At 40.5% G+C, this 27498-nt stretch overlaps 1 long non-coding RNA gene across 1 annotated transcript in view; it reads left to right on the top strand.

The window, feature by feature from the left end:
* LOC122456363 overlaps positions 1-10396 on the top strand; it is a 60064-nt gene extending 49668 nt beyond the window's left edge. The window contains exon 3 of the long non-coding RNA XR_006275254.1: positions 10309-10396. This is a non-coding gene — a long non-coding RNA (uncharacterized LOC122456363). The remainder of the gene's footprint in view (positions 1-10308) is intronic.
* Positions 10397-27498: the final 17102 nt, after the last annotated feature.

The raw sequence follows: 27498 nt of genomic DNA, 5'->3' as shown, positions 1-27498 counted from the left end.
TTTTCTTACAGGAAGATGGTGGGTGGGACATCTGAGGTTGCTCCATGTGATATACATGGAGCATACATTTATTGATTGTAGTTACAATTATTTTCTTCAGGCAGCATGTACTGAAATGAATGTGTAAAACCATATAGGTATTGGAATTTTCAACCCAAATCAGAATCCTAATTAACTGTAAATCAGTAAAGCCAGTAGTCCAAGGTAAGTTAAAATGAGAACTTTGTACATGAAAGGCTATACATGCCCCCAAATCTAAGTATTCTCTACTTATAAACTGTCAAATTCACTGAATCAGCTTTGGTGGCTTCAATTATGCTCCTTGGGGATATACAAGAAGAGTTAACCCAAAACAAATATGAGTTTGCAACTCAGAGAACAAGTCATTTTATGGACATATCAAAAACCTCTGACATAAGAAAGAACATAAAATATTTGTGCTAAGGAAAGAATATGGTATTAAAGCCATCAGAGAATTTAGCCTATTGTATTTCATCAAGTGCCTCTTTAATCTGTACATTTTTATGTTGAAAAGACATTAATATCAGGGGGGAAACTACTTAAGCAGTAAAACATCATTGAAACTTACAAGCACATTTGGAATTCACACAGAACCAAGCTCAACATTTGCAGAGAAGAGTTTTACAAAACAGATTGAACAGGACTGAGACAGAGCAGTGTGTTGTCTGAGATACACAGAAGGCTTTTGATTGTACAGGTCATGGGGCTTGATTTTTTATTTCAATGGAATCAGGATTAGGCCCTAACTGAAAATTTGGCTCTGTGTGCTCATGCAGCACACAACAAAGCAAAATACCATAATCCCTCTGTGCATGTTGGGGAGTTTTTGATTCCTGTGTAACCCTTCTGCCAGGTGGAGCCAGCAGCAATCTGGGCTGGGTTCAATATCTGGGGGTTCCTTTCCATTCCAACACAGAACCGGCTCAAGCCCCCACCCAGTAATCTGAGAAATTTACACACCACCTCTGAGACGCAATACTTCCCCACTCTCAAGCACAGAGTCTGAGTGTAGAAAAGAAACTTTTAATAAAAGGATGAAAGTAACTGGGTGTTAATTTGGGAAAACACTGCAAACAGGGATCATAAGCATAAATCATAAGTAAAAGACCCACCCCCAAGTAGGTTGGGCAGTGTCCTTTTCCCCTCAGGTTCTTAAGTCCAGCAACCCAAAAGTCCCTTTCATATGTCTGACCCTTCCCTGGACCCCACTCACAGTTGCTGTCCTTGGTCAGTGCAGACCCATAGTTCAGAGGTGCATCTGCAGAGTTCAGCTCCCCCCTAGGTGGGGTAAAGAGGTACCTTACTCGCTTTGCTGCACAGGCACTCGCTCGCCGCCCCTCTCTGCCAGCTGCCCTGCTGGTCACTCCTGCTGGCCGCCTGCTTGCTGCTTCTACCGTGCCTCTCCACCAGCTGCCCTGCTGGCTGCTCCTCTCTGCCACCGCCCAGCTGGCTGCTCCTCTCTGCCACCGCCCAGCTGGCTGCTCCTCTCTGCCACCGCCCAGCTGGCTGCTCCTCTCTGCCACCGCCCAGCTGGCTATCTGCTCATCGCTCTTGCCGTGCCTCTCCACCAGCCGCCTTGCTGGCTGCTCATTGCGCCTCTCCACCACACCAGCTACTAGTTCACCAGCTGACTGTCAATTGCCTTCTGCTGCCACCTCCCTCTCTGCTGTGACCTCTGCACATCAGTCTCTCAGTAATTTTCAGCTCTTGGCAGGCTGGGCAAAAACACTGTTCTATCACAACTGATTTCAGTTCTGATTGGGCATTTAATATAACAAAGAGACTCCTAATGAAGCCTTTTCAAACAGTGGGGAAGAACAGGTTAAACCAGTCTAGGGAATACCCTTGATGAGGTTGTGCAGCCTCCTGGCTAGGGATACTTGTCCCCACCCTTCTTACTTTCACAGGGCTCTGACATTCGAGCCCATGGTTTAACGAGGTTCTTTCAAGTGAGGGTGGCCCCCTCGTCTGGGACAGGTTAAGCACAGTCCTGCTTTCCTGTATTCCTACAATAATTACAACATTGGTAACCATATTTCACTACCCCTGCATTCAGTACCCAACATCAGCCAAAGTTGATCACTTTGACACCACTGTATCTGCTGAATATGTAAACAGACCAGGAGCAAACTGTATTTACATAAACACACCCAAGTCATTCCCTCTCCCAGCTAGTCAGGGAAGCATTCATTCAGACCCTGATTACATCCTCCCCCCAGCCAAGAATTTCTTAGAGTCGGGGCATATTAAGGCAGCGGTGTCTACCTCTTCTCTAACCCCAGCCACTTCCTCTGGGAATTCCAGGTGCACTATGACATACCTTTGGTCGGGGTGTTCATCCATGCTGAGGCCACACAGCCCAAGGCCTGTCAGTGGCTGTATAGGCGGTGCCCAAGCATCCATTGGTAGAATGATTGAAATATAATCGTCACTTGAGATCCAGTGTCAAGCACTGCTTTACATTCTGCCCTTTTGACCTCACAGTCACCTCTGCTTGAGGCCCTATCAGTCCTGAAGGGATCGCAGCTGGACAGTCTCTTCTAAGGGAGTCTTCAAGTCCTGTGGGCCTGGGTGGCCCCCTTTCCCAGACTCTTTGGCAGTTCCTCAACCCCTCCCAACTGATCCTCAGCTTTCCATACACTAAGAAGGGATTTTCTTCATTACGGCACTTGGGAGCACTGTGTCCATCCTGACTACATTGGAAGCAGAAGAACTGTCCTTTCCCCCTTTGCCTGGGTGGGATGGTGGCTCTAAATGCTGACCTCTCCATTGCCACAGCCAGAGGCTTCTTATTCCTGGAAGTCTTCGCTTGATCAATGGTACTTTGCAGCTCAGCTATCTGTTCTGTTAGAACCTGCATTTTTGGGGCAAGTTCCTCTCTGGTGCTCACCATCAGTACACTGGCTGTTCATGTGCTGGCTGGCTCAGAGGGCTGGGCTTCCCAAAACTCACTGGAAGCCTGCCTTGCTTACTCCTCTCTGACCTCTTTTATCAGCTAGGAGTAACTTTGGGGATGTTCCTGTTGTTCTCTTAACCGGAGATTAATGATTTTGCCGCCCCCCCCCCCGCCAGCTTACCTCCACTCCGCCTCCACTTCCACTCCTGAGCGCACCACCGGGTCCTGCTTATCACCGCTCCCTGCCAGTGCTTGTGCGTGAAACAGTTTCGCGAAGGGGATGGGAAAACGCAGGGTGCTAAGGAGAGGAGGCAGAGCTGGGGTGGGAATTTGGGGAAGGGGACCATAGGGGCAGGAAGGGGGTGGAGAATGGGGGGCGGGGAAGGGGTGGAGTGGGGTCGGGGCCTGGGGCAGAGGGTGCAAACCGGCACTGGGGGAAGCAGCCTCTGGCTGCTATTATAAATTTGCCACCCCTGCAAATTTGCCGCCCTAGGCCTAGGCCTTGTTGGCCTAGGTGTTGTTACGCTGCTGTGGGAAGCCCCACACAGCAGAGAACAAGTCTTCACTGGAAGGAGGATGAACGACAGAACCTCTCTTCTTCAAATCCCACCTCCAGTACCACTTCTTTCTAAGGGTTCTCTATGGGGTGAAACAAGAGTAGGAATGGCTCTTGCTCAAGCAATGAGCCTGTTAGAAAGGCAGATTTCTGTTATGCGTTGTCAATGGATATGGACAATTTTCTCTGTAACACCCCAGAAAAACCACCCCTAGCATGAAATCTTGGCCCCATTTAAGCCAATGAGTGTGTTGCCAATGACTTCGGGGGGGGGGGGCAGGATTTCATCCCAAGCGTTTGACTACTATAGGCTTATTAACAAATATAAAACAAAACATCTATGTGCCAGATGCTAAATCTCTGTGTACTAGGTGTGCCCCTGCTGATTTGCAACACATGCAAACTAAGAAGGTCATGTGGTACTATCAAGAAGAAGACTAACTTCAGCCATCCTGCGTACAGGACCTAATGTGGTAAAGAGCCCACGCTATCAGGGTTGTGGTGCTACTTAGATCTGCTCCCAGACCAGAAGAACCGCCACCAATGGAAGGCAGGAGTGCAAATATCACCTCTATATTCACTAAATGGTTATCTAATAGCATGTGTTTAGCCACATCTGTCAGCTACATCAGAGAACCTGCTAAACTTTCCATTCGGGAATGTTATGGATATGTGCAACATTCCTTGGAAGGGTTTAAAAGATCCATACACAAATGAATAAATTATAAGAAGATATAATTATGGTATTTTCATCTCTGACAGATATAATTTTGCTCCAGTATTATCTAAGCAAATTAAGGGAAGCTACTGAGACCAGCACTCTAAGATTTCAAGAGAAAAGAAGCAACTCTAAATATTTGTGAAAAATGACATATTTGGTAAATATTGCCCCAGATAATTGTTCAGATTATTCACTGGGACCTCAACAGAAATGTGTTTCAGATAATGCTACTACTGTATATTCACAGACCAGATGATGATGTGTTTACTGTGAGTTACAAAAGGATTTTGAAGCCAGTCAAAAGTATCTTGAATAAATTAAAAAATGCTAAAATCAGACTCTAGATACAGCGATAGTTACTGGCAGAATACTACCCATGTGTATCTGCAGATGTCACCCACAGCCCAAACCACAAACAGAGCACAGTCCTGAAATTTTCAGTCAGGTCCAGCAGGTCTCCTGTGTGGAAGAGGGTGTGTGTGAAACGGACACTCCCCCTCCCTCTCTTTCACATGCACACACACACACCTGTGCAGTGGTCAAGCATAACTGTAGTCCACGTGTAGATCCTGTTCTCTCCAGGGTACAGGTATTGCTTCCTTCATTCACTCAGTAAGACACAAGATTCTCAACAGGTCCCACAGTCCCCACAAAATGGTCAACAGATCTTTTCAGCTACATAGATGCATCATAAGGTAGACCCTTCTGTGCTCCAGAGAACTGAGGATGAATACTTTCCAATGGTCCTTTTAGGCAGTGCATTTCAGTACTACACCAACAAAACACTGAACCCTAATAATTACTCAGGCACGTGCTAGAAAAGTTAGAGTGGAATTTTCAAAGGGCTCAGAGGATTTAGATGCCCCACTTTCATTGAAGATCAATAGGAGATGGATGCCTTAGTCCCCTTTCAAAGTTTCAGCTTGTACAATTCAGCAGTACATCCCTATTCAATAAAGCATTTAAGCACTTGCGTAACTTAATCATGTGCATAAACCCCATTAACTTCAATAGGAGTTAAGTGCTGTTCAGTGCTTTGCTGAACTGGTTTCTTTGATCCTGATCCAGCAAAGCACTTAAGCACATGCTTATCTTTAAGTGACTGACTTCAATGGGCCTAACTTTCATATGCTTTCATATGCTTAAAGTTAAGCATATGCTTAAACACTTTGCTGAATCATGGCCTTTTTAATAACACAATGGTCAAAATTCATCTGACGTGCAACTCCAGTTTAATCAATGGATTTAATGCAGAGGCCTATGGTCCAATATATTCAGAAGGCAAAAAAAAAAAAAAGTCCATTGGTTTAGAAATGCCAAATATTCTAAATAATAAAAATAAACAAAATTTAAATAAATGGAATGCTTTTAAATAATTTTAAAAATAATGCAAATCAAATTAAAGACCCAGTTCAGGAAGTACTTAAGCATGTGCCTTACTCTAAACACATGCATAGTTCTGTTGAAGTCAACAACGTTATTCACATGATTAACTTTAGGCATGTACTTTAAGTACCTTAATGAATCAGGGCCCAGTTATATAAATCCTCTTTCATGTATTAAATTAAGTAAAATCCTTTAGAATTCTTAAATCATGTCGCTTTGCCTAAGAAATCAGAAGTGCTGCTCTACTCTGATGGTTATATGTTCACAATAAATCCAGGCACAAAAATCAATAGAAATATTTAAGCCTGTGATGCTGAAGGAGTGTCCTCTGGAAAAAGATCAAATGTTAAACAATTGAATTTCATATCACTATGGCACATTTTTACTACAGGCAAAGAATTGTTGACATTCATATTTATTAATCTTTTTTTCAGAAGAGTGTGGAAACAGTTAGCAAATAAAATATATGTGATTTATTTTATGACACCTAATTGTTCTAGATTTTCTGGGCTTCTCCACTGTGATGCAAATTAATGTGAATACGTTTATATAAAGTATGTTGTATAAGCAACTTACTAATTGGTCAGATATTTCAAATTTTATACAAGTAGTTTGTTTCACAAAAAAAGAATTATCCAAGGAAACTAAATAGATTCAATAAAAAAATTAATGAGGTCATAGGGATATGTTTTGTTTGTGCAGGATGCCACAACTATATGCTAAATATATCATAGGTTTATGTTATCATAACAATGTGTCATTCCCAGCTATTAATCTATGCTACAGAGTACTGCATGTATATTTAATATTCCTCAGAAAGACCATAAGGCTTATTTACATTTTCTATAGGTATTGAGGTTTTAAGGATATTTTAATATTGGGCTCTAACTCTCGACTGTCAGAATGCTGTAAAGTAAGTAAAAAAGATTAAGCAATGATCTAAGCTTAGTCAAATCTATGTTCCGAATGCCAATAATGATGATTTGCCGTCAACAAAGACGGTTTCTAAAACGATGTCATTCTTCAACTTTCACAACACTGTGCACTCATCACTTCATACAGAAAAATATTTGAAGAGGAGCTGAATATTATATACAACATATGTGATGGCATGTGTTCCGATAATTTTAACAGCAAATCATAAGGTTAAAGAAAGTATATATACCAAGATGAACAAATGGATTCCTAGTTGTAAGAGTAATCCTTTTTAAATAAATCTGGCATTTAGCTGAAAAATTACTGCTAGAAAGTTGCAATATGTAGAGTAAAGTTATTTTATTTACTTTTAACGTATAGTTAAAAGCTTGGAAACTGTTAATAATTTTTCTCTACTTCACTACAATGTCCGCATCTTAGTCACAGGACAAAGTATAATTGGTTTGTTTGTTTTCACCATCTTGCATTGTGGAAAGAACACACTTTGCAGAAATTTAATTTTGATGTTAACAGGAAATTGGTCACAACAACTAGGGAAAATTGTGAAAATTAGTGTGCACAAAGTCTAAAAGAACAAAGCATGGCCATTATTATCATTCAGAATCTATGAACTACAATGTATTTTTAAAGATAAAGTTAATGCCTTCCTTTGAAATACTTGTGTTAAAATCAAAAACACAACTTTAATAGATGACAGACATAGGTACTGTATGAAGAATTACAGCTTAGAAAATTCATAAAAATAGTTACTAAAACAGTATTAGTAAGATATGAAGCTCATTCATTAATGGTCTCTGTGATAATATATCACTGAAAATGTTGCATGAAGGACAGTCTTTGATAGGATTATGTACAGTATAATAGCAAGATATTGAAATTAAAATTCACTGAGAAGATACATCTTGTGAACTGAAGGGTAAGAAGATAATAATGGTAACATTAATAATAATAAATAACAAGTATAAAATGATTCACATAAATAGAATTTCCATCAGCAATCATTATTGTAATTATGGGAATGATAAAGTAATAATCAACAACAAGTAGCTAATCTTTATTGATTCACTATTTAATTTCTTTTTTAAAAAGGCCTTTTAGAATTGCTGTCAATAACAATAATGTGTTCAAGGAGAAAAAGTTATACAGTGCATAAATGGTATTAAAACAGTATTGCATAATCTATTTCTAAAGAACCATTTGAAGATATTTATATTCTTTGGTGCAAGAAAAGAAAAAAATATTCCTAAAAGAATTTCCTCACTTATTTAATGAATGCTGTGGGATTTATTTTAACACATGGTTCTGGGGGGTTCCAGAGACATACTGGGAAAATTCAGAAAGTTCAGTATCTGGCTTTTTAATCACAACCTTCTCCAAGGTTGGAATTGTTCTTCATCAATGGCATCTAGGAAGAAAAGACAGACCATCAGCAGTCTGACCTACAGCAGCCTTAGGGGCAGTTCCACTGCCACCAGCAAAGTTAGCACTAAAGGCAACCAAAAGGCCAAGCTAGGGGCCAGATAAGAAAAATAGCAAGGAACTAACTATTACCGTTAGGAAATATATTCCAGAATTTAGCATATGGGTCCTTCAATTGCCAAAAAATGTTCTGCTAGTTAGTAGGACTTAATTCTAATGCTAAAGCAGATAAAAGAGAAAGGGTCAGAAGGATCTTAAAGAGTATTTAACACTGGGGGCTGACAAGATCACTAGCATCGTACTGTTGAAATTAGGGTTCAGTTTTAATTCCCTTTGGATTTGTAGCAGAACTTATGGTAAAAGCTTATGTTGCATCTGAAAAAAATACATTATTATGAAGAGAAAGACTAAGTTTTAATTCATTAGGTTTTCATTTTTTATTTATTCTTCACCATAATGATGCCTTTTCTTAATTAATAATATAGATATACATGGCCTTTGACCCTGCAAACATTTAAATGTCTTTTCAGACTCTTTTATTTCAAGTTAAGAAGAAGTTGATTCATAAAAGAATATTTACTTCTATGGTATATAGCATTTTCACAGTTGTGCTATGTGTTGTAAGACAATGCAATGTATAAGAGCCCCAATTCTAAAAACATGTAGGCAGGTGAATACCTATGTAAATAATCCCTTTGAACTTGATGGGCCTATTCATTTGGGCAAAATTACTTACAAAAAATGGATCCTTACTGTGAAAACATGCAAGAATGTATGGACAGGGTAATACATTAGAGAGGAAGTGGCAACTAACAAAAACAATTAAGGAAAAGAAATGCCAGAACTCTCGTGGGAAAATAGACTAGCACTGGGTGCATGTTGTGATCTCCCTCTCACAGTTTAAATTCATATCCTTCCAGTGATGGTATCACACATGCAGGCATTAAGACGGGAACAAATTATCATTGCTGCACTCCAGGTATTTGATGTCCAAGTAGACTGTGCTGCTCGTGCAAAGTTGTGAGCACAAAAATGGAGGCCTGGTTAAAGTCGAGATGGAAATTTGCCCCTGAGAACATTGCATTATTTCTTTGTAAGCTGTATAAGAAACATATTAAAAGGAGTTGCTGCTTATGTGAGATTAACTGGCGATAATTTGAAATATTTGATATGCTCAGAAGTTCAACAAAAAGACACTGCACCTTTAGGACAGATGTCAATGATATGGTTTGCATATAGTAAAAGCAAAATGTTTTATTAGCATGACAACTAACCAGAAATATGCAATACTTAACTTTGTTGTTTTGTTTTTAGAAAGAACATCTCACAACCCACCCATACCCAAGAGAAGCCAGATGACACATGGTGCAGAGTATTGACAGATGTGGGATATGTCTAGATATGTCTAAAGACATAGACAAAATTCCATATGAGGAGAGATTTAAAAATTTTGCACTATGTAGTTTAAAGGGAATATGAGTAATAGGACACAATACACAGATATAAAATAATATATGATGTATAGAATATATATTTGGAAGCCCTATTTACCCTTTCTCATGACATTAGAACAAAGAGACTCCAATGAAATTAACAAGCAAGACATTTGAAAATAATAAAAAGAAATACTTATTTTTCATAGCCTGTACTTAACCAGTGGTACTCATTGCCATGAGATATTATTGCAGCTTACCAGGATTCAAAACAGAAGTAAACATTTATAATTCCAACTCCCATAGTTACATTAGACAGGACAAAACATTCTATAGAATATAAAACTTCGTGTATTAAGACATAAACCAGCCAGCCGCCTGGGTTTAGGAAGAAACTTCTTCCATAGGAAAGTTGCATAATAATTGTTCATTAAGTGGTTTCTTGAACCTTTCTCCTTAAAAGCATGTTGTACTGGCCAATCTTGGAAATAGGATAGCAGACTAGATGGACTGTGAGAATTTCTATATTCCTTTGATATTAATAGTTTTCTTTGATTTTCCACAAACCAAGATGGACTAATTTGACTTCATCCCCTAACAGCCAGGTTCCTCTTTTAATTGTTATTGGTATTTTATCCACTTAATTGCTCATCTTCCCTAATTAAGGCATTTGGGACTAACACCTTTGTGGCATTTGTGTGTGCCAAATTTGTGGGATGGCTCTGATGATTATTAATTATTCATGACTATAAGGATAATTCTACAGCCAGATACCCTGCAAATTGTAAGTACCTATAACAGGGCTGTCCTGAGGCAGACTTCTTGAATGTTATTTCCATTTGAGGAATTTAGATAAATTTGTTTTCCCCTAACTTGAGTTTGAATATCTCTAATATTACCAATGTGGCCATCCCTTCCTGAAGCTGATCCCTCTTTTCAGGTAGTGTACTCATTGCTATGGATGGAGAAGTCTAAGGATTGGGAGCCAATCAGACCTAAAAAGGAAAAGAACTAATGGATTGCTTTAAAAAATTGAAAAAAATATGTGACTAAGTATGGATATTATACACACTGTAAATGGGGCATGCAATCTTAAAAGAATAAGGCCATAAAATTCTGCTGTTTAGCCTATTGTTAATTAGATCATTTAAATATATTAAAAAATAACTACTGAATTTAAACTGTTCCCTTTTCTATACTTTATTTCTCTTGATGATTTCTTTTAAAAGTAAAATGATCTCACTGTTATTTGATAGCTCTATACTTTAGTCAAGATGCATTGTATAAAATATAATGCAGTACAGATGTCAAACCAAGAGCTAAATAGCTTATATTTCTAAAGAACCATGAAAAAATATTAACACTATAGAAACAATGGTTCAGTAATTACTTTTTGCTGTGGAATAAGGTTAGGCATTTATCCTTATAGATCCCTAATACACTTAAAGTCAGCTCTGCCCCTGTGGTCCTTTTACCTTTGTTGATAAATGTATTGCACAGCATAGCTTGTATGACCACTACAGTATTTGAGGTCATGCTAGGCTGTTAGCACAAATGGTGTGAACAATAGTTTATATGCCACTTAACTCCTTGGGAGAAACAGTTAACCTTGCCAGAGAGGACAGATCAGTCATGTATAGTTATTAAAGTCTAGAAGGTTTTGTTATACTCTGAAATACTTTTATAAAAGTACAGTACTCTTCTGGTATTAGCCTGGTTCCCAAGCTGGAAAGCAACAAAGCAAACAAGCTTATGCTCTAATAAATTTGTTAGTCTCTAAGGTGCCACAAGTACTCCTTTTCTTTTTGCGAATACAGACTAACACGGCTGCTACTCTGAAACCAGTCATCTTTAGTATCTTTATGAAAGGGGAATTCAAAGTTAAAAAAAAAAGTTTTCATAGATATGTCTCACTCAACACACCTGCATTGCAGAAGCTGCAAATATATTTTATGTTACTCCATTATTAGATTTCTTGGTGCCTAAATTCCACCAAATTAACAATACAGAAACCTATAGTGCTGAGAGATACAGATTATGAAAGATTTCTTTTGGTGGCCATAGCACTGAAATCAAAACACAAATGAAAGTGGGATTATAAATTTTGATTATAAATTTCAAAAACCATCTTATTATCCTCTAATTGATTGAGCTGTCTGTAACACTGATGTCCCTTATCGTTCTGAGACGTAATTTACAATTAACTAAAGAAAATACCTTGGAAGCAATTTTAATCCCCATAGTCACTCATGGATAGGGAGGGCAGAGTGAGCAAGGAAAAATGGAATAGAATAGGAATTTTACTATGGACCTATCTCCATCTCAAGAACAGAATCTGGCAATAAGACTGAATCAAAATCATCAACTACATTTTAATGATGTAATAATGTAGCCACACTACTATGTACTGTGAGCCAATAACTCTATTAACTTAAACAATCTAAGCAGGGCTCGCTATGAGATCTCCAAGGAACACCGAGGTACCACAGGAAATGGTGCTGGTGATTCAGTCAGTGGCACTCTTCATTCTAAGACAATATTGAAGAAAGGGGCCACTCTCAGGTGAAATATAAACATAAAAGTCTTCAGCAATTGGTGTCATTCAAGATTCCATGGCACTTTTGGCCCATAGGAATGCTTGGGCCATAGGGAAACTCTAGATGTCACATGGGGAGGTTGTAGCAGCTACACAGCTTCTGTATGCCCAGCAGAAGGTGCATCATCTAGGCAGTTTGTCTCCTTGCTGCCCCAATGAGTGCTGTGCCTAACTGGTAATTGAACAATATATGAAGACTACTTTACCACAACTGAAATGGGATGACTCACAGCAGCTGTGCAGTTGTGTACAGCAATGGTACACAGCAGTTTTAGGAGAAGAAGTAATAAAGAATACCATTTCCCACATGCATGTGGGAAGAAATATCTTAAGGGATAAGCTGTAGCAAAAATCTGTTTCTAGATGCTTAGTAAACTACATAAATTCATGTACGCATTTACTTATATGTCAGCATTTTGTTACTAAGAACTGATACACCAGGAAGGAAGTCAAGTGTATTTTCCATGGCTTTAAGGGTAGGGAAGGAAAAAAAAAGAAAAAAAAAAGAAGGAGACTTTTACCACAACTGCCTATTTAAATCTTCCAACTGGCAAAATTAAACTGTGTCTCTTTATTTATTTATTGTACTTGTAAAAAGATTAATGGGGATGTGATTCCTTCAGGCTTTTACATATAACCCCTTCACACAAAGAACAAAATTATACAGTGCGGCAAATGAACTAAATTAGCTACATTTATTTAAATAACCGCTATGGAGGAAACAATAAATCAACAAAAATCCTCACAAAAATGTGTTTACAAAGTGTCTTGTAATTTGTTTTAGCAAGGACACAGATTTTTAGCTCTTAGCTAAGCTTCCTTCTAACAGATTATTATCATATCATCTGTGAATGAGTGTTTGCTATAGAAAGAGTCAGATTTCTAGTAACCAAAAGTATTTGTAACTTCTACCGTACTGTCCTCTAAGACATGGCTGCCCTCCCAACATGAAATAGATTTTCCTAATAAACATTTTTTCAGAGGTTTTTAAAAACTTGGGAGACAATCAAAATTAAATGACAGAGCTTTGTTAAATCAGAAAAAGAGGTTATTTGAATGGTCATAATCATGCAATTATCTCATCTTCACTGAATTTCAAAGGGTTCTATCTATATCTAGTCCTATATCAGGAGTAAGTGAGTAGGGGGAGCTCTAATGCTGAACCTGTGATGTATTCATAAATCAGTACTTTCAGAGCCTGTCATGGGCTCCATAATGAGGGTCATTATTCAGGCAGAGTGTCAAAACTACTATCAAAGGACCTTCTCAGAATCACAATCATTCTGTTTCTTGTTAAATAAGCAATGTAGTACACAAAAATGGCAAACAAGAAGCAGGTCAATTTGATACAGTATGAGGGCACAGAGACCTCTAGAGTAATTTACCCTCTGGGAATTCTGATGGCTTGTGAGATAAATTATATACACCCTCAGAAAAGATTAATGGTAATAAAATCCCTGGAATATTTTCAGAAAAAAAATGTCCATATGTATGTACGGCAACTTCAGGAACAAAGAAGACATTTTCTAAAGACATTTTAACAACTGCTAGTAGCTCTGTGGAAAGCTCCTAAATATTATTAGCAAATTGGCAGCACTCAGTGGCAGTGCCATATTTCGATTTTCTGAGAGAGTTTATTTCAAAAAACCCGACAGCTTTCCTATGTCAAACAGGAGGCGGTTAGGAAAAAGAAAGGGAAGACGCTCATTCATTGCCAAAAATAGATTCCATGAGATGTACATTTATTGATCTCATTTTATTACCGGCAATAAGAGATGCAACAACAGAAACTATTAACAAAATGGCATGTGGACATTTGACCAGACACGGTAAACTTAAATTATTTAAAATTGAATGAGCTCAAGCCTGCTAAGTACTCAGCACTCTCTATGCCTTCTGAAACCAATGGGAGTTGAGGAGTTTCAAAGCTTCACTAGTTCGGGCTTCAGCAGTACTCCATTTGTCCACCTCATACAAAAATATCATACCCTGTTAATATGCATATAGACACCTATGTATGTTCACATACAGTATATGGCCAAGATTTTCAAATATAGGTGCAGAAAGTTAGGTTCTTAAGTCTAAAGTTCAGCTCTTACATTCCTACATGGAGAACCATACAGGCTTACCCCTCTGAACCTGCAGAGCTCCATTTACTTCAATGGGGCTTTCTCATGGCTGTAAGGGTCAACTGTACAGAACAAGTAGCACAATGCGGACCAGCATCTAAATTAGATTGCTGATTTTTAAAAGTGGTTTCAATGGGAGCTTATGGGTGCTCAGTACTTTTGAAAATCAGGCCAATTCTGATTGAGTAATCCCCAAATGAGGATTTAGGAGCCTAACTTTAGGCACTAATTTTTTTAATATCTTGGCCACACATGGATGTTGGTGTGCAGTGTTTGCTTTCTGTGGAAAACTCTGCAATCATTGCATTCAACAAAAAGTATAAACAAAATATTGCTCAAAAAATGAAAGCTTGGTTCTTATCAAGGTAGCAGTAGATTAAAAAAAGAGTCACACTAAATTCCTCATAAATCCCTCAGCTTCACTTTACCAAACTGAATTTTGTGTGACAATCAATCCTACCCTGTTCAGATTTATTGTTTAAGTAAATCTGTATCTGTGGAATAATCAAAAGCAAACCAATTACATTCAGGCATCTTTTTTATCCATCTGTTTGGATATAACTGTCTATTAAATGGTGTTTGCATATGAGGCAATGTTCTGTTGTATGCATAGATACTCAATTATTTAGATTATACATTTGAATAAACTGTGCAGTTAAAGGAATACCCATGTAATGTAGGACAATTACATTTTCTATCACAGTTTATAGGTTATTAAACTAATATTAATGTCGCCCACACTACTGGATATAAAATCCTAACCTTCACTTATGAAAGTTCTTTTGTTTATTTGCAAGTTTCTACCCCTACAATTAGCAGCCATTGTTAGTCACGTCAAATGATATCAAATTATGAAAAATAGTCATAGCAAAAAGGTTGCAGGAATAGAGACTACCAAAAATTAATTTCACCAAAGTGTGTACATTAAAATGTAGGATAGTTTAATGCAATTGTACAAATCTTAGCTATTTATGATGGGCCTCCAGTTTTATCTATAAGAAAATTCCCATTATTTTTAAAGTTTCTTTTTCTGACTAGTAGAAGAAAACAGCATGTAATTCTATTACACCATGAGAATAAATAGTTCATCTTCCAGCAAATCAGTGTGGCTCCAAAGGGGAATCCAGTTGTTTTTCCGTTAAAATAGGGAAGAAGTCAATACTCAACACAGAAATCAGCTAATTCCTAGTCTCTGAAACATCAGTTTTCAGTTACTCATTGTGCTGAACACTCCTAAGTGCCAAAAACCAAAAACCTACAGCCCCAACATTTAGGCAGTATAGGGCTTTCCACTGACTGCAATTAGCATTGGATATGCTCTAGGATTGTGATTTGGTAGTGTTTTCCACCCACTTCGCACAGATATAAATGACTACAAAATGCGGTGGAGAATCAGGCCTTCTATCAGTATATATATACACTAAAAGAAAAATCATCATAGAATCATAGAATATTAGGGTTGGAAGAGACCTTAGGAGGTCATCTAGTCCAATCCCCTGCTCAAAGGAGGACCAACACCAACTAAATCATCCCAGCCAGGGCTTTGTCAAGCCGGGCCTTAAAAACCTCTAAGGATGGAGATTCCACCACTTCCCAGGTAACCCATTCCAGTGCTTCACCACCCTCCTAGTGAAATAGTTTTTCCTAATATCCAACGTAGACCTCCCCCACTGAAACTTGAGACCATTACTTCTTGTTCTGTTGTCTGCCACCACTGAGAAACAACCTAGCTCCATCCTCTTTGGAACCCCCCTTCAGATAGTTGAAGGCTGCTATCAAATCTCCCCTCATCTTCTCTTTTGCAGACTAAATAACCCCAGTTCCCTCAGCCTCTCCTCATAAGTCATATGCCCCAGTCCCCTAATAATTTTTGTTGTTCTCCGCTGGACCTTCTCCAATTTGTCCACATCTCTTCTGTAGCAGGGGGACCAAACTGGACACAATACTCCAGGTGTGGCCTTACCAGTGCTGGATAGAGGGGAATAATCACTTCCCTCGATCTGCTGGCAATGCTCCTACTAATACAGCCCAATATGCCGTTGGCCTTCTTGGCAACAAGGGCACACTGCTGACTCATATCCAGCTTCTAGTCCACTGTAATCCCCCAGGTCCTTTTCTGCAGAACTGCTGCTTAGCCAGTCAGTCGGTCCCCAGTTTGTAGTGGTGCATGGGATTCTTCCTTCCTAAGTGCAGGACTCTGCACTTGTTCTTGTTGAACCTCATCAGATTTCTTTTGGCCCAATCCTCCAATTTGTCTAGGTCAAGCATTCTTTTGTTTTTGTGTCTGTGCATGTATACATTACTTTATAATTTTAAGCTAATCAAAGTAACGTTAAAGAAACAAGAACATCTCATCATCATCCTTTATCAAAATATACCAAGCACTGAAATATTGCAAAGATTGCTGTTATGTTTTCCTTTATGAAAAAATGTAGGATTGCAGCCCTATAGCTTCTTAATGGAGAAGTCATTTGCGAGTTGTTCAATGCATAACTTGAATGTGGTGTTCAGGAACCACTTTATTTGGCTCCCAAAATCATAAACCTCCTTAGCTAAACCTCAGCTATGGCTGAAGATATTTTGCCACTTGATCCTTTATTTTTTGTTGGTTTGTGTTTTTATTATGATGTTGCCTGAAAGAAAATGCCCTTCTAAGTGAATTTACAGGTTACATGGAAGAAATACACACTAACGGTGAGCCTGAGTCTTCTCCAGTGCAAAACCTACCCTACTAATGAAAAAATAAATGTTCACTGTACAGTTACATTCAAAATGTGATTGTGAAGTATAGTATTGATGGTTCTGCACTTGTGCACCTGTTATAGATTTGTAATAGCATTACAGCTATTTAAGATGGTATGTTAGTGATACTCATGCTGAAACTGTAGAGCGACATGTTGTCTTATAGGGATCCATTTACTACTTGTTTGAAGTCCTCTACTCTGATTGTAGCTCCTCTCCCTCAACACTGACAGTGTGAAAGGAATGCTAATCACAAGCCACGCTGTGATGCCTAAGGACTGCTGAGCATAGGGACTGACACCACTAGAATAGCTCTGTTCATTACTACAGCCAGGAGGGGGAAAGAGAGGAAATATTGCATCAAATGACATCAAACAGAGCCACATACACAAGGCAGGATGGTCGTGTGCTCCTAACATGGCCAGGCAGTCACAAGCAGTGGCGGATTTAGAGTTAGTGGGGCCCTGTGCAGATCTTCATTTTTGCCCCCCCCCCCACCCCTTGGGACCCGCCAAGAAAAAGAACGTTCTCTCTTATCTCCCCCCATTTTTCATTCTTTTTTCCTTCATCCTTATAAGAAATAGGAAGTAAATGAAAATCAAGTGAGGTACTTTGATTGGGGCAGGGGATTGGGGTGCAGGATCGGGTGTAGGGGTCAGGCTCTGGGAGGGAGTTTCAGTGAATGGTGCAGGCTCTGGGCCGGGGTAGGCGGTTGGGATGTGGGAGCGGGTGTGGGGGTCAGCCTCTGAGCTGGGGCAGGGTGTTGGAGTGCAGCAGAGGTCGGGGAGGCGGCGCTTATCTCAGGCAGTGTGGCTCCCAAAGCCACTGGCACTCACACTCCTCTGGCACCAGCTCCTAAGCGGGGGTGGGCAGAGGGTCTCTGCACACCTCTGCCCACAGGTGCCACCCCCACAGCTCCCATTGGCTGCCGTTCCCGGCCAATGGGAGCTGTGGAGTTGGTGCTTGGGGTGGGGGCAATGTGCAGAGACACACCCCCAGGGGCTGCAGGGACATGCCGGCTGCTTCCAGGAGCAGCATGGAGGAACGGAGGCAGCACGGGCAGGGAGACGCCTTAGCCCTGCTGCTGGCACGTCTCTGCGCTCCCCTTGAGGGAAGGAGGGCAGAAGGTCTCCGTGCGCTGCCTGGGGTGCGGGCAGCGAATGGAGCCACCGCCCCCAACCAGGGGCAGACAGAGATGTGCCAGAAGTGCCATGGAATGCAGGCAGCACTGTGTCACTGGCCACGACTCAGGAGCAGGTTGTCAGGATGAGAGTTGTCCTGCATTTTGGGGGCCCCCTGTCATTGGGGGCCCCATGCCACCACACTGTTTGTTTCATGGTAAATCTGCCTCTGGTCATGAGTAGCTTACTTGTAAGTACGTTGCAGCCTCTGTACTTCAGAAGGCAGAATGACACCAGGGATATAAAGTTTAAACTACAATTTTCTTTATAGTTATATAACAAGATGACTTCTACAGACTCTGAGACTGCAGACTCTGAGTGTTCCTGATTTAGATGAGAGACCCGTTCCACTGGTAGGCCCTCTGGTGACTATACAATAATTTTAAGGAGACAGTAACACAGTATACCCACACCAGTATCCCTGGCATTGCTTTGCCACAGATGATGTTGTTTATATGTCATGACACAGGTCAAGCCAATGAGACATCACAGTGTAAATATGACAAAGCTATGCCTGGAAGTTCCACAGCAAATAATTTGAGGGTCTCTGTAAGTCCACTCAGTGATAAAGTAGCTTTACAAGGTGAAGTATTGCTAATTTTTCATAGAGATCATAAAAGAAGAGAAATAATTCCAGATCAGTGAAATGGCATAACTATATATATATATATGAAAATGTTATTGTAAGCATGGCAGAAGGTGTATTGAATACACGAAAAGCCTTTCAAAGGCTAGCAAATCTTACTCTGGAGTTCTGAGCACAGGTTTTTAACTTTCCACATTCATTTAATCACTGAAAATCAAGTCTATTGATGGCCAACTGTAAGCCATCATATATGCCATGATTTTCATCAATAAAATTGTTCCAAGCTAATCAAGGACATACTGTGTTGCAATATATTTTCTCCTTTGAACATGATGGAAATTTCATGCCTTGAGTCATTGTTTCCCCTCCACTTTAACTATAAGGGTAAAAATAATTAATGTCATGATATGGAAACTTGAAGCTATCTTCCCCTTTTATGTCCAGTTAGCGTTTATATTGTAGATCCCTTCTAAAGCTCAAGATTACCCTCTGAACCACATTGACTCCCAGCCATCTGCCCTGCAGTTGTCCCAGTGGTTTGCAAACTTCATTGCACCGCGATTCCCTTCTGACAACAAAACTTATTACACGACCCCGAGAAGAGGGACCAAAGCTTGAGCCCAAACCCAAGCCCAAGCCCCTCCACCTGGGGGCTGAAGCCAAAGCCTGAGGGCTTCAGTGTGGGATGGGGAGGCTGTAACCTAAGCCCTGCCATCCAGGGCTGAAACCGTAGGACTTCGGCTTCAGTCCCAGGCAGTGGGGGGGCTCGGACTTTGGCTTCAGCCCTGGGCCTGAGCAAGTCTAACACCAGCCCTAGCAACCCCATTAAAATGGGGTTGCAACCTACTTTAGGGTCCGAACCCACCAGATTAAGGAGATAAAATGAATACAAATGCATTTTAACGTGATGGGAATGACTACTTGGTTACATTCCATCACTGTGTTTAATGTATTTTCTTCAATACAAGACTTTACATTTTTAGTACCAAATCACTCTACCTTTCTGTCAGCCACTTACCTTCCCCCCCCTCCATCTCCCTTCAGGTCACTTGTAATTGGTCCCTTTTCTTGTGTGTTTGCTAATCTTTCAAATTTATCTGTGTATCTGTTCACAATTTAATTTATACTAAATAAATACTGGACAAAGACAGCTGTGACTCCTGTGACAGCTGTGGAGAAGATGAACAGGTGTTTGCATTTTTTAATTTGAGCTGGTCACAAAAGTCTCAGGAGCTCCGAGTCCTACTTTTCTGAAGTCTGACAGATGTTCCACCACTCTGAAAAAACCTGGAGATACTCTGAGACACCCCCTTCCCCTGTGATAAAGCATTGCAGCATATGTTCCCTCTCTGCTGGCCAGTGTGAAGCATAGAAAAATCCCAGAAAACCCACAAAACATGAGGGATGAGTAGCTAAGCGGTAGCACATCTCATAGCTGCCACCATCCACTCCATGGCTACCTGAGAACTAGGTCTGTACAGCTGTGAGAGTATATGGCCAGCACAAGTATGAAAAGAGCCAATAGTCTACATGCCATGATGACTTCTCAGGGCTCTGTAACTTAACGATGTATTTTCTTTGTGACATTGGCTTTGCCTCCTAAAGGTCCAATGAGAGGAATTGGAATAGCCTAAAGACTGCAGAACTTCTGAAATGAATCTGCGTCACATACCCCCACCACACACACTTTTTTTTTTTTTTTACATGCAGAGGGAAGGACATGGGACTTAGGGATCTATTCATGAATAACTTATACAATGTTTACATGGGGATTTTTAGGAAGTTTGCTCAGAAGGGTTTCTGCATTGACTGCATGTAATTGGTATTCAACAGTCTGAGCTTCTCTGAGCAAAACAGGACATCCAATCACCAGAAAATGTGAGAGGTCTGCATCCTAAAAAAACAGCAGAGAAGAGGGGATCAGACAGGTGTGGGGGCATGACCAGGTGGGCAATAAGAGCCTCAGAAAGGGACTAAATTGTAGAAATGAAGTAAAATGAGAGGTTTTCATGTTTGTTTTTAAATAATAATCTAAATGCCTTGGGGACTGGCACTGATTGCCCTGCTCTGGGCATGAGGTGATTCAAGAATCACACCAAAAAGAAAAAAATTCAATCCTGAAATGCTAAAAAAAAGGAAACACATTAAAGGGTAAACTTAATTACAACAATTATATTGGCCTTATATAAGGCAGTGATGCCCAGTCTTTCTTGCTGTCAGAGTCACTCTTTCAATAGATTGATAGCTGAGACTGTACATACCTGTTTTTCTCTTTCTTCCCTGCGATCCTCTTATTATACCCCACGTCTCCATTCTTTTCTATCTGCTATCTCCCCACTCCTCCACCCACCACACCCCCATACACTTTTTTGTCTTCCTTTTACTTCCCTTCTTCTTTCTTGTTTATTTTTTTCTGTTTGCTTTTAGCACCAATCCTGATTGCTTCCCATGATTTTCATGACTCAGAAAGTGGCTACATGAGAGGGACCCATTGGTGAGCTTGTGGGACTAGGACATATGCTCTTGCAGCTGTTGTGAGAACAGAGATACAAGCTTAGGCCAGCGAACTGCTTCCTGAGCCTGAACACATGAGCTGCTCCTCTGATTAGGGACCACTGGAGGAGATGAAATATAAGGTGGCTTTCAAGAAGGTGCCACTCACTTTATTCACAGCACCCTTTTGCAGTCGGAAGTCTGAGTGGATCCAGTGTCCAACACCACTCTTCTCATGGTCTTCTCCCAAATGCCCACCCTGGACCAGTCATCCATAACTTTATGAAACACTGGTTTAAAACATTTATTTATTGATAAAGTAGCCACAAAGAGAACAAAGCTCAATGTTTCAGCTCCTCTGGGCCTCTTTCAAAAAGTATCACACATCACACACAGTAACTCTATGTGGAACTAAATAAATTACTTAAGCCTTACCTACACTGTGTTCTTTTAGTTTTAGTGCAAACCCCTACAATTGCCTTGGTACAAAACCACAACACAGACATGATTTACATCAGTGGAACATGATTTGTACCAGTGCTTATCACCCTATTGTGACAGTCTGTTCCCCTATGTTCACCTCTTTTACAAGACTAGGATACATTTTGTACAAAGAATGTCTTGTGAGGTATCCATATGAAAACTCATAATTTTCTGATCATTATTGTCCTGACAAAATATATGTGGAAAAATTGCATGTAAAATTACAGACTGCCTCTGTATGGTATTACTAGACATGTTCCAAGTCTGGGAGGAGCAGCCACAAAAAGTTAGCCAATGCCTCAGCCAGGTGTCAACAAAATCAAATGGACTATTGCCTGGTTAAGTGTCAATTCTTTGGCAGGAAAGAGGATGTTGGTTTAAAAAAAATCTACATTGTGACAAAGAAATAGCTGGGAGATACTGTCCACACAGACTTTCCATCTCCTGAACCTCAGCTGGCAAGGATTCTCAAAGAAGAGAAAGGTCTATAGAAAAGGGGAGCAGACACCCCAAATGATTCCTCCCTTTCTCTCTATCCATGACATCAACAACAATTTAAGAATAAAGGAAATAGCACTGAATTATGAGAAGGATCCTGACAGAAAGGAATTCAGTCAATAAGACTGCTGGAACATGCGGTGAAAGAGACCTTTGCTTTGAATTCACTTAGTTTGTTAAGTTAGGCATTAATTGTGTTTTACTTTTATTTTCTTGTAACCAATTCTGACTTATGCCTCTTTACTTGAAATCACTTAAAATCTATCCTTTGTAGTTAATAAACTTGTTTTATCTAAACCAGTATGCTTGGATTGAAGTGTTTGGGAAACTCCATTTGGGATAACTGGATTTGTTCATATCATTTTCTATTAATAAAATGATGGATTCATATGAGCTTGTATTGTCCAAGAGAGAAGGGGGAAGTAGAAGACATACATTTCTGGAGAAAATCTGGGACTGGAAATTTGCTGGTGTCGCTCTGCAGTCTAATTCAAGAGTGGCTGGCTACAGCACTCATATACTAAATGGGAAGTAACCTGCATGCTGGAGGCTGTGTGAGAGGAGACCAGAAAGGTCTCCTCCAACACAGCCTCCAGTAAACTCTCACAGCGAAGCGGTGTAAAGAGTACCCCAAATTTGAGAACTGAGGAGACAAAGCTGTTCATTGGTCCAGACTGTATTCTCGGTAATGTCACACCTAGATTCAAACCACACTGCACAGGTATATAGCATGTTTGAACAAGAGGTTTGCAGTGGTGCAGCCAAACCAGTGGCTAAAACTCACGTAGACAACACCTCAGTCAAACCTTTTCGTTATCTGTAGTACTGGCATTCTGACTTCTGACACATTTTGGGAGCCAATAGCAATACTCCAAATCTTGAAATACTGAACTGCACATAACTGGGTTTCCTATAAATCTGTAAAAAAGAAAAGGAGTACTTGTGGCACCTTAGAGACTAACAAATTTATTTGAGCATAAGCTTTCGTGAGCTACAGCTCACTTCATTGGATGCATTCGGTGGAAAATACAGTGGGGAGATTTATATACACACACAACACACAGAGAACATGAAACAATGGATTTTATCATACACACTGTAAGGAGAGTGATCACTTAAGATGAGCTATATCTAGCCATCACCTTCAGCCCCCAACTAAAACCTCTCCAACGCATCATCAAGGATCTACAACCTATCCTGAAGGATGACCCATCACTCTCACAGATCTTGGGAGACAGGCCAGTCCTTGCTTACAGACTGCCCCACAACCTGAAGCAAATACTCACCAACAACCACACAACAGAACCACTAACCCAGGAACCTATCCTTGCAACAAAGCCCGCTGCCAACTCTGTCCACATATCTATTCAGGGGATACCATCATAGGGCCTAATCACATCAGCCACACTATCAGAGGCTCGTTCACCTGCGCATCTACCAATGTGATATATGCCATCATGTGCCAGCAATGCCCCTCTGCCATGTACATTGGCCAAACTGGACAGTCTCTACGTAAAAGAATGAATGGACACAAATCAGACGTCAAGAATTATAACATTCAAAAACCAGTTGGAGAACACTTCAATCTCTCTGGTCACTCGATCACAGATCTTAGAGTGGCTATACTTCAACAAAAAAGCTTCAAAAACAGACTCCAACGAGAGACTGCTGAATTGGAATTAATTTGCAAACTGGATACAATTAACTTAGGCTTGAATAGAGACTGGGAATGGATGAGTAATTACACAAAGTAAAACTATTTCCCCATGGTATTTCTCCCTCCCACCCCACCCCTCACTGTTCCTCTGATATTCTTGTTAACTGCTGGAATTAGCCTACCTTGCTTGTCACCATGAAAGGTTTTCCTCCTTTCCCCCCCCTGCTGCTGGTGATGGCTTATCTTAAGTGATCACTCTCCTTACAGTGTGTATGATAAACCCATTGTTTCATGTTCTCTGTGTGTGTGTATATAAATCTCCCCACTGTATTTTCCACCGAATGCATCCAATGAAGTGAGCTGTAGCTCACGAAAGCTTATGCTCAAATAAATTTGTTAGTCTCTAAGGTGCCACAAGTACTCCTTTTCTTTTTTGTGAATACAGACTAACATGGCTGCTTCTCTGAAACCTATAAATCTGTAAACACTACATTCTCAGTAAAGCATCCTTCACCACAGTTAAAAACAAACAAACAAACAAAAAACCCCAACCAAGTGTAATCTGGATGATTAATACAGCAGCATTTGATTTTTCAATTAGGGCTGTCGATTAATCACAGTTAACTCACGCAATTAACTCAAAAAATGAATCACAATTAATTGCAGTTTTAATCACATTGTAACAACAGAATACCAATTGAAATTTATTAAATATTTTTGGATATTTTTCTATATTTTCAAATATATTGATTTGAATTACAACACAGAATACAAAGTGTACAGTGTTCACTTTATATTATTATTTTTATTACAAATATTTGCACTGTAAAACTGATAAAAGAACCAGTATTTTTCAATTCATGACAAAGTACTGTAGTGCAGTCCCTTTATCATGAAAGTGCAACTTACAAATGTAGGGGTTTTTTTGTGACATAACTGCACTCAAAAACAAAACAATGCAAAACTTTAGAGCCTACAAGTCCACTCAGTCCTACTCCTCATTCAGCCAATCACTGAGACAAACATGTTTGTTTACATTTACGGGAGATTATTCTCCCCACTTCTTATTTACAATGTCACCAGAAATTGAGAACAGGTGTTTGCACGGCATTGTTGTAGCTGGCATCGCAAGATATTTATATGCCAGATGTGCTAAAGATTCATATGCCTCTTCATGTTTCAGCCATTGTTCCAGAGAACATGCTTCCATGCTGATGACTCTTGTCAAAAATAATGTGTTAATTAAATTTCTGACGGAACTTCTGGGGGAGAATTGTATGTCTCCTGCTCTGTTTTACCCACATTCTACCATATATTTCATGTTATAGTATTCTCAGATGATGACTCAGAACAGAGTGGTGGATTTAGAGTTAGTGGAGCCCTGTGCTCAGTTTCATTTTTGCTCCCTCCCCCCTTGGGACCCAGCCAAGAAAAAGAATATTCTCTCTTATCTCCCCCATTTTTCATTCTTTTTTCTTCAGCCTCCTCCTATATTATAAGTAATGGGAAGTAAATGAAAATAAAGTGAAGTACTTTGATTGGGGCAGGGGGTTGGGGTGCAGAAGTGGGTGCAGGGTGTGGGCTCTGGGCTGGGGCAGGGGTGTGGAAGAGAGTGAGGGGTGTGGGCTCTGGGAGGAAGTTTGGGTTCAGGGTGCAGGCTCTGGACTGGGGCATGGGGTGCAGCAGGGTTTGGGGGGCCACGCTTACCTCAGGTGGTGCGGCTCCCAAAGCGACCAGCACACACTCCTCTCCTAGGCAGTAGCTCCTAGGTGGGGGGGGGCACGGGGTCGCTGCACGCTGCTGTCCACAGGCGCCGCCCCCACAACTCCCATTGGCCGCAGTTCCGGGCCAATGGGAGCTGCAGAGTTGGTGCTCGGGGCAAGGGCAATGTGCGGAGACACCCCCCCCAGGGGCCGCATGGACATGCCAGCCACTTCCGGGAGTGGCACAGCGTGGAGGGACAGCGGCAGCATGGAAAGAGAGCTGCCTTAGGGGGAGTGCCCCTTGGGGGATGGGGGACAGCACGTCTCCGTGTGCTGCCTGAGGTGGGGGCAGCACGTGGAGCCACCTCCCCCCACCACTGGCACACAGAGACGTGCCAGCAGCCAGCGCTTCCGGAAGGGGGGGGCCACCAGCCACAGAATGCAGGCAGCACTGCCTGCCTAAGCCCTACTGCACCACCTGCCGGGACTCAGGGGCATGTTGTCAGATGAGATTTGTCCTGCATTTTGGGCCCACCCCCCATCATTTGTTTCACGGTAAATCCGTCTCTGTCAGAACATGTTGTTCATTTTAAGAACACTTTTGCTGCAGATTTGACAAAATGCAAAGAATGTACCAATGTGAGATTTCTAAAGATAGCTACAGCACGCGACCCAAAATTAAAGAATCTGAAGTGTCTTCCAAAATCTGAAACGGACGAGGTGTGGAGCATGTGTTTTCAGAAGTCTTAAAAGAGCAACACTCCGATGCGGAAACTACAGAACCAGAACCACCAAAAAAAGAAAATCAGCCTTCTTCTAGTGGCATCTGACGCAGATGATGAAAATGAACATGTGTCGGTCCACACTGCTTTGGATTGTTATCAAGCAGAACCCGTCATCAGCATGGACGCATGTCCTCTGGAATGGTGACTGAAGCATGAAGGGACGTACGAATCTTTAGTGCATTTGGCACGTAAATATCTTGCGACACCGGCTACAACAGTGACATGAGAACACCTATTCTCACTTTCAGGTGACATTGTGAACAAGAAGTGGGCAGCATTATCTCTTGCAAACATAAACAAACTTGTTTGTCTGAGTGACTGGCTGAAGAAGAAATAGGACTGAGTGGACTTGTAGGCTTTACAGTTTTACATTGTTTTAATTTTTAAATGCAGGTTTTTTTGTACATAATTCTACATTTGTAAGTTCAACTTTCATGATAAAGAGATTGCACTACAGGACCTGTATTAGGTTAATTGAAAAATGCAATTTCTTTTGTTTTTACAGTGAAAATATTTGTAATAAAATAAATACAAAGTGAGCACTGTACACTTAATATTCTGGGTTATAATTGAAATAAATATATTTTAAAATGTAGAAAACATCCAAAAATATTTAAATAAATAGTATTCTACTATTGTTTAAAAGTGTGATTAATAGCATGATTAATAGCAATTCAATTTTTAATCATGTGATTAACAGCAAATTTTTTTTAATTGCTTGACAGCCCTATTTTAAATCCAAAGAATTGGAGGGAAGCAGTGAGGAGGAGACATGGATTTTAGTTTGAATATACTGTGCAGTGAGCTAGAACGACTTAGAGACATCCAGAAGCAGAATGTGGCAGTTACTAGACATAGTCACTAATTCTTTCTGAAGCGAAGAAGTTTTCACTGAAGGCAAGCAGTCTTGCAGTTTCTACACATACTCACCATCTGAGAGTGGCCAATCAGAGCTTACAGGGAAAGGCTGCAATTACAGGAACGAAAGACAGCTCTTTGGACTCAGAAGTTGATTGATGCAAGATCAAGAGATGTGTCTGCTGTGTAGGCTCAGTCCCAATACCTTTGGATATAGGATACAGATTTCCTGTCTAACCAGGAACGGAAGAGACCAGTCAACTATTACCCAAAGGACTGGAATCCTGCAAGCTGTAAAAATGCCCAGACTTTTGTTAGCTGCCAACGCTCAGAAATGTTTGGCAAAGAACTGAGATGCTGCCATTCTTCTCAAGCTCTGAAAAATCCAGATGATATACATACATACATACTTCAGAGTA

Source organism: Dermochelys coriacea, chromosome 1 (assembly GCF_009764565.3).
Source record: "Dermochelys coriacea isolate rDerCor1 chromosome 1, rDerCor1.pri.v4, whole genome shotgun sequence".
NCBI lineage: Eukaryota > Metazoa > Chordata > Testudines > Dermochelyidae > Dermochelys > Dermochelys coriacea.
Note: the sequence above shows the minus strand (reverse complement) of the source record. Positions and strands in the feature narration are given on the sequence as shown.